At 41.0% G+C, this 11,266-nt stretch overlaps 1 protein-coding gene across 2 annotated transcripts in view; it reads left to right on the top strand.

Moving 5' to 3' along the window:
• Positions 1-293: 293 nt before the first annotated feature.
• LOC139384848 (tumor protein p53-inducible protein 11-like) overlaps positions 294-11,266 on the top strand; it is a 112,192-nt gene continuing 101,219 nt past the window's right edge. For both annotated transcript variants that reach the window (XM_071129743.1, XM_071129744.1), the window contains exon 1: positions 294-374. The gene's annotated coding sequence lies outside the window, so the exon portion shown is untranslated. The remainder of the gene's footprint in view (positions 375-11,266) is intronic.

Raw genomic sequence — 11,266 nt, 5'->3', positions numbered from 1 at the left:
ACGAGCTATAATACTGGATATGTTAATCATAGCAAGGTTGTCAATATATTTTTATGTAAAGTAAGCTCTATATGTTGCATATACCTGTACTATTACTTCTGTATTATAACTGTATATATTCAGATTAAAAACTAAAATGGACGATATGGATTCATGAAATATGGCATTAATTCAACCTGTCAATCAATAATTATTCGAAGGCGTTGTGTAGTCCACGGATTACGGTACATACCTTTGCGCCGCGCAATCCGGTTGTCATACCTTTACGGTAAATGTGTTGGGTTCTGTTTGGACTGGAGTCAGCGTGGCGCTCTGCGAGAGACATACTGCCTTGGATCTGTAAACTATTGGAAGGAAAGTTCCTTGTCTACAAGGTAAGGCACTCGAAAAACAACTACGTTTACTACTTAAAAAAAAATAGAATAGGTGTTCGTGGTGTTATTGTGGGTATGTTATTTTATGAAACGTTACAAGGTTTCATTTATAGACACGAAGTGCAGTGAACAGACGATTTATGTAAACAATGTTGTGTTTTTACACACATGACTTAACTTTCACACAGACTGGGCGACATGGGCTAAATGATTGCATTTACGCAATGAACAACTCGTAAATATATATCAAATCCTCCTAAATATTACAGAGAGAACCTATCAACAAAGATTTTTTCATTGATTTCAACATGTTATTTAGCTTTTCATCCGCATTTGACTGTTGTCCCGCGTGTGTAGGATACACTACACTTGTTTGCTGTTGTCTTGTAATTGTATGGCTAATTCTTACTATGGAGAAGCGTCTACTCTTTACTACACCAGACTACGCAGCCTGAATTGTTCTCATTCCCACGTTCGCCTGAGATGACATACCCAAATCTAACTGACTGTAGCTCAGGACCTGAAGCAAGGATATGCATATTCTTGGTACCATTTGAAAGGAAACTCTGGTAAAAGAAAATACAAAGAAATTGGCCAAAGACATTTGTTTTGTACCATCATCTTTGAAATGCAAGAGAAAGGCCATAATGTATTATTGCTTATATGTTCAAAATGTCTGCTGTTCAGGTATGACAAGAGGATTTCGCGCGCAGAAGTATGTACCATAATCCGTGGATTCCTTTTAGTCAGGTAGTGAGTTTGGCCTCCTTTTAGTCAGGTAGTGAGTTTTACCTCTCCTTTTAGTCGGGTAGGGAGTTTTACCTCTCCTTTTAGTCGGGTAGGGAGTTTTACCTCTCCTTTTAGTCAGGTAGTGGGTTTTACCTCCTTTTAGTCTGGTGGTGAGTTTGGCCTCTCCTTTTAGTCGGGTAGGGAGTTTTACCTCTCCTTTTAGTCGGGTAGGGAGTTTTACCTCTCCTTTTAGTCGGGTAGGGAGTTTTACCTCTCCTTTTAGTCGGGTAGTGAGTTTTACCTCTCCTTTTAGTCAGGTAGTGAGGGCTCTGGTCTAAAGTAGTACCACTATATAGGGAATAGGGCTCTGGTCTATAGTAGTAACACTATATAGGGAATAGGGCTCTGGTCTATAGTTGTGTACTATATAGGGAATATTGTTCCATTTGGGACACATCCAAACAGTTGCACCTTCTGAGATTGTCACAGTGTAGGCTACTGTTGGACCATGCTGAGCTGAGTCTTCATTGGTTACATCTCAAATCAATGTCCCTTTGTGAGACTGACTGGGAGTGAAGTCATACTACATTATCCCCCCACTGTTCAGGGCTTTATCTCTCCCTCTCTCTGTTCAGGGCTTTATCTCTCTCTCTCTCTGCTGTTCGCCCTCTCTATTCAGGGCTTTATCTCTCCATCTCTGTTGTTCACCCTCTCTGTTCAGGGCTTTATAGCTCTCTCTCTGTTGTTCACCCTCTCTGTTCAGGGCTTTATCTCTCTCTCTCAGTTGTTCACCCTCTCTGTTCAGGGCTTTTATCTCTCTCTCTCAGTTGTTCACCCTCTCTGTTCAGGGCTCTCTCTCTGTTGTTCACCCTCTCTGTTCAGGGCTTTATAGCTCTCTCTCACTGTTGTTCACCCTCTCTGTTCAGGGCTTTATAGCTCTCTCTCTCTCTGTTGTTCACCCTCTCTGTTCAGGGCTTTATAGCTCTCTCTCTCTCTGATGTTCACCCTCTCTGTTCAGGGCTTAATAGCTCTCTCTCTCTCTGATGTTCACCCTCTCTGTTCAGGGCTTTATCTCTCTCTGCTGTTCACCCTCTCTGTTCAGGGCTTTATCTCTCTCTCTGCTGTTCACCCTCTCTGTTCAGGGCTTTATCTCTCTCTCTGCTGTTCACCCTCTCTGTTCAGGGCTTTATAGCTCTCTCTCTGCTGTTCACCCTCTCTGTTCAGGGCTTTATAGCTCTCGCTCTCTCTGTTCAGGGCTTTATCTCTCTCTCTCTCTCTGTTCAGGGCTTTATCTCTCTCTGCTGTTCACCCTCTGTTCAGGGCTTTATAGCTCTCTCTCTCTGTTGTTCACCCTCTGTTCAGGGCTTTATAGCTCTCTCTCTCTGCTGTTCACCCTCTGTTCAGGGCTCTGGTCTATAGTTGTACCACTATATAGGGAATAGGGCTCTGGTCTATAGTAGTACCACTATATAGGGAATAGGGCTCTGGTCTATAGTAGTACCACTATATAGGGAATAGGACCCTGGTCTATAGTAGTACCACTATATAGGGATTAGGGCCCTGGTCTATAGTAGTACCACTATATAGGGAATAGGGCTCTGGTCTATATTAGTGTGCTATAAATAGGGAATAGGGCTCTGGTCTATAGTAGGACCACTATATAGGGAATAGGGCTCTGGTCTATATTAGTGTGCTATGAAGGGAATAGGGCTCTGGTCTATAGTAGTACACTATATAGGGAATAGGGCTCTGGTCTATAGTAGTACCACTATATAGGGAATAGGGCACTGGTCTATAGTAGTACCACTATATAGGGAATAGGGCTCTGGTCTATAGTAGTACCACTATATAGGGCACTGGTCTATAGTAGTACCACTATATAGGGAATAGGGCTCTGGTCTATAGTAGTACCACTATATAGGGAATAGGGCACTGGTCTATAGTAGTACCACTATATAGGGAATAGGGCTCTGGTCTATAGTAGTACCACTATATAGGGAATAGGGCTCTGGTCTATAGTAGTACCACTATATAGGGAATAGGGCTCTGGTCTATAGTAGTACCACTATATAGGGCTCTGGTCTATAGTAGTACCACTATATAGGGAATAGGGCACTGGTCTATAGTAGTACCACTATATAGGGAATAGGGCTCTGGTCTATAGTAGTACCACTATATAGGGAATAGGGCTCTGGTCTATAGTAGTACCACTATATAGGGAATAGGGCTCTGGTCTATAGTAGTACCACTATATAGGGAATAGGGCCCTGGTCTATAGTAGTACCACTATATAGGGAATAGGGCTCTGGTCTATAGTAGTACCACTATATAGGGAATAGGGCTCTGGTCTATAGTAGTACCACTATATAGGGAATAGGGCTCTGGTCTATAGTAGTACCACTATATAGGGAATAGGGCACTGGTCTATAGTAGTACCACTATATAGGGAATAGGGCTCTGGTCTATAGTAGTACCACTATATAGGGAATAGGGCTCTGGTCTATAGTAGTACCACTATATAGGGAATAGGGCTCTGGTCTATAGTAGTACCACTATATAGGGAATAGGGCTCTGGTCTATAGTAGTACCACTATATAGGGAATAGGGCCCTGGTCTATAGTAGTACCACTATATAGGGAATAGGGCACTGGTCTATAGTAGTACCACTATATAGGGAATAGGGTTCTGGTCTATAGTAGTACACTATAGAGGGAATAGGGCTCTGGTCTATAGTAGTACCACTATATAGGGAATAGGGCTCTGGTCTATAGTAGTACCACTATATAGGGCTCTGGTCTATAGTAGTACCACTATATAGGGAATAGGGCACTGGTCTATAGTAGTACCACTATATAGGGAATAGGGCTCTGGTCTATAGTAGTACCACTATATAGGGAATAGGGCTCTGGTCTATAGTAGTACCACTATATAGGGAATAGGGCTCTGGTCTATAGTAGTACCACTATATAGGGAATAGGGCCCTGGTCTATAGTAGTACCACTATATAGGGAATAGGGCTCTGGTCTATAGTAGTACCACTATATAGGGAATAGGGCTCTGGTCTATAGTAGTACCACTATATAGGGAATAGGGCTCTGGTCTATAGTAGTACCACTATATAGGGAATAGGGCACTGGTCTATAGTAGTACCACTATATAGGGAATAGGGCTCTGGTCTATAGTAGTACCACTATATAGGGAATAGGGCTCTGGTCTATAGTAGTACCACTATATAGGGAATAGGGCTCTGGTCTATAGTAGTACCACTATATAGGGAATAGGGCTCTGGTCTATAGTAGTAGCACTATATAGGGAATAGGGCCCTGGTCTATAGTAGTACCACTATATAGGGAATAGGGCACTGGTCTATAGTAGTACCACTATATAGGGAATAGGGTTCTGGTCTATAGTAGTACACTATAGAGGGAATAGGGCTCTGGTCTATAGTAGTACCACTATATAGGGAATAGGGCTCTGATCTATAGTAGTACCACTATATAGGGAATAGGACTCTGGTCTATAGTAGTACCACTATATAGGGAATAGGGCTCTGGTCTATAGTAGTACCACTATATAGGGAATAGGGCCCTGGTCTATAGTAGTACCACTATATAGGGAATAGGGCCCTGGTCTATAGTAGTACCACTATATAGGGAATAGGGCCCTGGTCTATAGTAGTACCACTATATAGGGAATAGGGCCCTGGTCTATAGTAGTACCACTATATAGGGAATAGGGCCCTGGTCTATAGTAGTACCACTATATAGGGAATAGGGCTCTGGTCTATAGTAGTGCCACTATATAGGGAATAGGGCTCTGGTCTATAGTAGTACACTATATAGGGAACAGGGCTCTGGTCTATAGTAGTGTACTATATAGGGAATAGGGCACTGGTCTATAGTAGTACCACTATATAGGGAATAGGGCTCTGGTCTATAGTAGTACCACTATATAGGGAATAGGGCACTGGTCTATAGTAGTACCACTATATAGGGAATAGGGCACTGGTCTATAGTAGTACCACTATATAGGGAATAGGGCTCTGGTCTATAGTAGTACCACTATATAGGGAATAGGGCTCTGGTCTATAGTAGTACCACTATATAGGGAATAGGGCTCTGGTCTATAGTAGTACCACTATATAGGGAATAGGGCTCTGGTCTATAGTAGTACCACTATATAGGGCTCTGGTCTATAGTAGTACCACTATATAGGGAATAGGGCACTGGTCTATAGTAGTACCACTATATAGGGAATAGGGCTCTGGTCTATAGTAGTACCACTATATAGGGAATAGGGCTCTGGTCTATAGTAGTACCACTATATAGGGAATAGGGCTCTGGTCTATAGTAGTACCACTATATAGGGAATAGGGCCCTGGTCTATAGTAGTACCACTATATAGGGAATAGGGCTCTGGTCTATAGTAGTACCACTATATAGGGCTCTGGTCTATAGTAGTACCACTATATAGGGAATAGGGCACTGGTCTATAGTAGTACCACTATATAGGGAATAGGGCTCTGGTCTATAGTAGTACCACTATATAGGGAATAGGGCTCTGGTCTATAGTAGTACCACTATATAGGGAATAGGGCTCTGGTCTATAGTAGTACCACTATATAGGGAATAGGGCTCCGGTCTATAGTAGTACCACTATATAGGGAATAGGGCCCTGGTCTATAGTAGTACCACTATATAGGGAATAGGGCTCTGGTCTATAGTAGTACCACTATATAGGGAATAGGGCTCTGGTCTATAGTAGTACCACTATATAGGGAATAGGGCTCTGGTCTATAGTAGTACCACTATATAGGGAATAGGGCTCTGGTCTATAGTAGTACCACTATATAGGGAATAGGGCACTGGTCTATAGTAGTACCACTATATAGGGAATAGGGCTCTGGTCTATAGTAGTACCACTATATAGGGAATAGGGCTCTGGTCTATAGTAGTACCACCATATAGGGAATAGGGCACTGGTCTATAGTAGTACCACTATATAGGGAATAGGGCACTGGTCTATAGTAGTGTACTATGAAGGGAATAGGGCTCTGGTCTATAGTAGTACCACTATATAGGGAATAGGGCACTGGTCTATAGTAGTACCACTATATAGGGAATAGGGCACTGGTCTATAGTAGTGTACTATGAAGGGAATATGGCTCTATAGTAGTGTACTATGAAGGGAATAGGGCTCTGGTCTATAGTAGTACCACTATATAGGGAATAGGGCTCTGGTCTATAGTAGTACCACTATATAGGGAATAGGGCTCTGGTCTATAGTAGTACCACTATATAGGGAATAGGGCTCTGGTCTATAGTAGTACCACTATATAGGGAATAGGGCTCTGGTCTATAGTAGAACCACTATATAGGGAATAGGGCTCTGGTCTATAGTAGTACCACTATATAGGGAATAGGGCACTGGTCTATAATAGTGTACTATATAGGGAATAGGGCTCTGGTCTATAGTAGTACCACTATATAGGGAATAGGGCTCTGGTCTATAGTAGTACCACTATATAGGGAATAGGGCTCTGGTCTATAGTAGTACCACTATATAGGGAATAGGGCTCTGGTCTATAGTAGTACCACTATATAGGGAATAGGGCTCTGGTCTATAGTAGTACCACTCTATAGGGAATAGGGCTCTGGTCTATAGTAGTACCACTATATAGGGAATAGGGCTCTGGTCTATAGTAGTGTACTATATAGGGAATAGGGCTCTGGTCTATAGTAGTACCACTATATAGGGAATAGGGCTCTGGTCTATAGTAGTGTACTATATAGGGAATAGGACTCTGGTCTATAGTAGTACCACTATATAGGGAATAGGGCTCTTGTCTATAGTAGTACCACTATATAGGGAATAGGGCTCTGGTCTATAGTAGTACCACTATATAGGGAATATGGCTCTGGTCTATAGTAGTGTACTATATAGGGAATAGGACTCTGGTCTATAGTAGTACCACTATATAGGGAACAGGGCTCTGGTCTATAGTAGTACCACTATATAGGGAATAGGGCTCTGGTCTATAGTAGTACCACTATATAGGGAATAGGGCTCTGGTCTATAGTAGTACCACTATATAGGGAATAGGGCTCTGGTCTATAGTAGTGCCACTATATAGGGAATAGGGCTCTGGTCTATAGTAGTACCACCATATAGGGAATAGGGCTCTGGTCTATAGTAGTACCACTATATAGGGAATAGGGCTCTGGTCTATAGTAGTACCACCATATAGGGAATAGGGCTCTGGTCTATAGTAGTACACTATATAGGGAATAGGGCCCTGGTCTATAGTAGTACCACTATATAGGGAATAGGGCACTGGTCTATAGTAGTACCACTATATAGGGAATAGGGCTCTGGTCTATAGTAGTACACTATATAGGGGATAGGGCTCTGGTCTATAGTAGTACCACTATATAGGGAATAGGGCTCTGGTCTATAGTAGTACCACTATATAGGGAATAGGGCTCTGGTCTATAGTAGTACCACTATATAGGGAATAGGGCTCTGGTGTATAGTCGTACCACTATATAGGGAATAGGGCTCTGGTGTATAGTCGTACCACTATATAGGGAATAGGGCTCTGGTCTATAGTAGTACCACTATATAGGGAAAAGGGCTCTGGTCTATAGTAGTACCACTATATAGGGAATAGGGCTCTGGTCTATAGTAGTGCCACTATATAGGGAATAGGGCTCTGGTCTATAGTAGTACCACTATATAGGGAATAGGGCTCTGGTCTATAGTAGTGTACTATATAGGGAAATGGGCTCTGGTCTATAGTAGTACCACTATATAGGGAATAGGGCTCTGGTCTATAGTAGTACCACTATATAGGGAATAGGGCTCTGGTCTATAGTAGTACCACTATATAGGGAATAGGGCCCTTGTCTATAGTAGTACCACTTTATAGGGAATAGGGCTCTGGTCTATAGTAGTGTACTATATAGGGAATAGGGCTCTGGTCTATAGTAGTACCACTATATAGGGAATAGGGCTCTGCTCTATAGTAGTACCACTATATAGGGAATAGGGCTCTGGTCTATAGTAGTGTACTATATAGGGAATAGGGCCCTGGTCTATAGTAGTACCACTATATAGGGAATAGGGCTCTGATCTATAGTAGTACCACTATATAGGGCTCTGGTTTATAGTAGTGTACTATGAAGGGAATAGTGTGCCGTTTTCAATGCAGACCTCAGCTTTGCTGATCTCTCCACCTCTCACAGACAAAGTGCTTTTTCATGGCTGCAAAAGGGCCTAAAATAAGGCCCTAATTACGCTAGCGAGCGGCACCGGGCTTGAAAGGGGCCCATCACGGATTCAAGCAACAGTAAAGTTGCTACCCGGAACCCTCTTTTTTTGGTAAACAGCTGAGGGGATGGTCCTGGAGAAAGGTAAGGACAGAACTATGGATGCAAGGACTGACCATCCATGATATCACAATGATACGGTTCACCATGTTAGGAGGCTGTACAGTGTGTGTTTAGTTTAGATTATAATGGGTTCTGGTGGAATACAGTTGAACTAAGATTATAATGGGTTCTGGTGGTGGAATACAGTTGAACTAAGATTATAATGGGTTCTGGTGGAATACAGTTGAACTAAGATTATAATGGGTTCTGGTGGTGAAATACAGTTGAACTAAGATTATAATGGGTTCTGGTGGAATACAGTTGAACTAAGATTATAATGGGTTCTGGTGGTAGAATACAGTTGAACTAAGATTATAATGGGTTCTGGTGGAATACAGTTGAACTAAGATTATAATGGGTTCTGGTGGTGAAATACAGTTGAACTAAGATTATAATGGGTTCTGGTGGAATACAGTTGAACTGAGATTATAATGGGTTCTGGTGGTGGAATACAGTTGAACTGAGATTATAATGGGTTCTGGTGGAGAAATACAGTTGAACTAAGATTATAATGGGTTCTGGTGGTGAAATACAGTTGAACTAAGATTATAATGGGTTCTGGTGGAATACAGTTGAACTAAGATTATAATGGGTTCTGGTGGTGGAATACAGTTGAACTGAGATTATAATGGGTTCTGGTGGTAGAATACAGTTGAACTAAGATTATAATGGGTTCTGGTGGTGGAATACAGTTGAACTAAGATTATAATGGGTTCTGGTGGAGAAATACAGTTGAACTAAGATTATAATGGGTTCTGGTGGTGGAATACAGTTGAACTAAGATTATAATGGGTTCTGGTGGTAGAATACAGTTGAACTAAGATTATAATGGGTTCTGGTGGTAGAATACAGTTGAACTAAGATTATAATGGGTTCTGGTGGTGGAATACAGTTGAACTAAGATTATAATGGGTTCTGGTGGTAGAATACAGTTGAACTGAGATTATAATGGGTTCTGGTGGAATACAGTTGAACTAAGATTATAATGGGTTCTGATGGTGGAATACAGTTGAACTGAGATTATAATGGGTTCTGGTGGAATACAGTTGAACTAAGATTATAATGGGTTCTGATGGTGGAATACAGTTGAACTAAGATTATAATGGGTTCTGGTGGAGAAAAACAGTTAAACTAAGATTATAATGGGTTCTGGTGGAATACAGTTGAACTAAGATTATAATGGGTTCTGATGGTGGAATACAGTTGAACTAAGATTATAATGGGTTCTGATGGTGGAATACAGTTGAACTAAGATTATAATGGGTTATGGTGGTGGAATACAGTTGAACTAAGATTATAATGGGTTCTGGTGGTGGAATACAGTTGAACTAAGATTATAATGGGTTCTGGTGGTGGAATACAGTTGAACTAAGATTATAATGGGTTCTGGTGGTGGAATACAGTTGAACTGAGATTATAATGGGTTCTGGTGGTGGAATACAGTTGAACTGAGATTATAATGGGTTCTGGTGGTGGAATACAGTTGAACTGAGATTATAATGGGTTCTGGTGGAGAAATACAGTTGAACTAAAATTATAATGGGTTCTGGTAGTGGAATACAGTTGAACTGAGATTATAATGGGTTCTGGTGGAATACAGTTGAACTAAGATTATAATGGGTTCTGGGTGAATACAGTTGAACTGAGATTATAATGGGTTCTGGTGGAATACAGTTGAACTAAGATTATAATGGGTTCTGGTGGAATACAGTTGAACTGAGATTATAATGGGTTCTGGTGGAATACAGTTGAACTAAGATTATAATGGGTTCTGGTGGAATACAGTTGAACTGAGATTATAATGGGTTCTGATGGAATACAGTTGAACTGAGATTATAATGGGTTCTGGTGGTGAAATACAGTTGAACTAAGATTATAATGGGTTCTGGTGGAATACAGTTGAACTAAGATTATAATCGGTTCTGGTGGTGGAATACAGTTGAACTAAGATTATAATGGGTTCTGGTGGTGGAATACAGTTGAACTAAGATTATAATGGGTTCTGGTGGAATACAGTTGAACTGAGATTATAATGGGTTCTGGTGGTAGAATACAGTTGAACTAAGATTATAATGGGTTCTGGTGGTGGAATACAGTTGAACTAAGATTATAATGGGTTCTGGTGGTGGAATACAGTTGAACTAAGATTATAATGGGTTCTGGTGTTAGAATACAGTTGAACTAAGATTATAATGGGTTCTGGTGGTGGAATACAGTTGAACTAAGATTATAATGGGTTCTGGTGGTGGAATACAGTTGAACTGAGATTATAATGGGTTCTAGTGGAGAAATACAGTTTTTGCTCGTGAAGAATTTGGAAGTCATATTCTTGAAGAATCTATTAGGCTAGACATCATTCATTTAAAAGTTGTATTTTTTTAATGATCCTGACTCAGACTTGGGTTGTATTTAATCTTAATAGCAGCAGTATTCTGGTGCCAACTGAGCCAGTTCTATTCATCTGGTTCTGACACAGCTAGTAATGTGTTTGGCTTTGTGCTTCTCACAATGCCACTCATTATGTGTCTGATAGAGCCAACTAGCCACGTGTTTGGCTGGCTGAAGTTGCCAAGTCATTCAGGACAGGGAGAAAGGGAGAGACAACACTGTGTATATATATATATATATAATATGACATTTGTAATGTCTTTATTGTTTTGAAACTTCTGTATGTTTAATGTTTACTGTTAATTTGTATTGTTTATTTCACTTTTGTATATTATCTACCTCACT

This window comes from Oncorhynchus clarkii, chromosome 26 (assembly GCF_045791955.1).
Source record: "Oncorhynchus clarkii lewisi isolate Uvic-CL-2024 chromosome 26, UVic_Ocla_1.0, whole genome shotgun sequence".
Classification (NCBI taxonomy): domain Eukaryota; kingdom Metazoa; phylum Chordata; class Actinopteri; order Salmoniformes; family Salmonidae; genus Oncorhynchus; species Oncorhynchus clarkii.
This window is presented reverse-complemented; position numbering and strand designations above follow the sequence as displayed.